The sequence below is a fragment of the Myotis brandtii genome, unplaced genomic scaffold, assembly GCF_000412655.1.
Source record: "Myotis brandtii unplaced genomic scaffold, ASM41265v1 scaffold600, whole genome shotgun sequence".
Lineage (NCBI taxonomy): Eukaryota > Metazoa > Chordata > Mammalia > Chiroptera > Vespertilionidae > Myotis > Myotis brandtii.
The window spans coordinates 608914-610159 of record NW_005370273.1 but is presented as its reverse complement, the minus strand read 5'-3'; the positions used below and the strand labels follow the sequence as shown (position 1 = coordinate 610159).

At 47.7% G+C, this 1246-nt stretch overlaps 1 protein-coding gene across 4 annotated transcripts in view; it reads right to left on the bottom strand.

The window, feature by feature from the left end:
- The window catches only part of WDR33 (WD repeat domain 33), a 111246-nt gene that overhangs the window by 80994 nt on the left and 29006 nt on the right, over positions 1 to 1246 (bottom strand). The gene's annotated exons all lie outside the window — the stretch shown is intronic.

Sequence of the window (1246 nt, the reverse complement as noted above, 5' to 3'; positions counted from 1 at the left end):
GAGGGCAGTTGGGGGCAACCAGGCCTGCAGGGGAGGGTAGTTAGGGGCAACCAGGCTGGCAGGAGAGGGCAGTTGCGGGCAACCAGGCCTGCAGGGGAGGATAGTTGGGGGCAATCGGGCCAGCAGGGTAGCAGTTAGGCATCAATCAGGCTGGCAGGGGACCAGTTAGGGGGTGATCAGGCCGGCAAGCAGAGGCAGTTAGGGGCGATCAGGCAACCCAGCAGGAGGGTTAGAAGAGGGCAGTCAGGCCAGCAGGGGAGCAGTTAGGGGGTGATCAGGCAGGCAGGCAGGTGAGTGGAAAGGAGCCAGCGGTCGATTGTGAGAACCCCCCCCCCCCCGCTCCAGTGCACGAATTCCGTGCACCAGGCCTCTAGTATCTAGCATAATAGTTTTGAGAGTCACTGTTATTGCAATTATCAAAAAAAAATTTTAGCTGAATTCTATGGATATGCCACTCACCAATTCAGGGACATTTAGACTGTTTGCAGTACTTGGCAACTTGAACAAAATTGCTATAAACATTTGTGTGCAGTTCTCATGCAAACGTTTTCATTTTTCCTGGATAAATATCTAGGATTGAAACTGCTGGGTCATGTAAGTTCACGCTTAACTTTTTTTTAATGTTTTTAATTGAATTAAGAGGGAGGGAGGGAGGGAAAAACATCGATATGAGAGAGACACATCAGCGGTTGCCTAAACCTGCAACCCAGATGCATGCCCTTGACCAGGAATGGAACCAGTGACCCTTTTGGTTCTCTGGAGGAAAACACTGGCCAGGGCAATTTACAGTTAACTTCATTGGGAAACTGCCAAAATGCTTCAAAGTGGCTTTACTATTTGGCATTCCACCAGCAATATATGAATGTTCCAGTAGCACTACTTTCTCACTAACACTCGGTATTGCCAGCTAGTACAAAGTAACGGTTGTTTGTTTTCTTGGTCATTCTAAGAGGTAGTTTAAATTTGCATTTCACTAATGATGTGGCAGGGCCAGACCAAATGATTTCACCAGCCTTATATGACCCGAGGACCAAGACGTTCACTACACCTGGGCTAGACAAAGGATTAGTGGTCCAAAAAGAGTGGATTTTTGCTGCACATGCCTAAAAATGCAGAGTAACGCTGAACTTAAGGGTTTGAATATAGATTCTCTAGTCATTGAGCAAATCCAGGTGAACAAAGCCCCCAAGACATGGGATAGAACTTACAGAGCTCATGGGTAGATTACCCCACACATGAGCTCCCT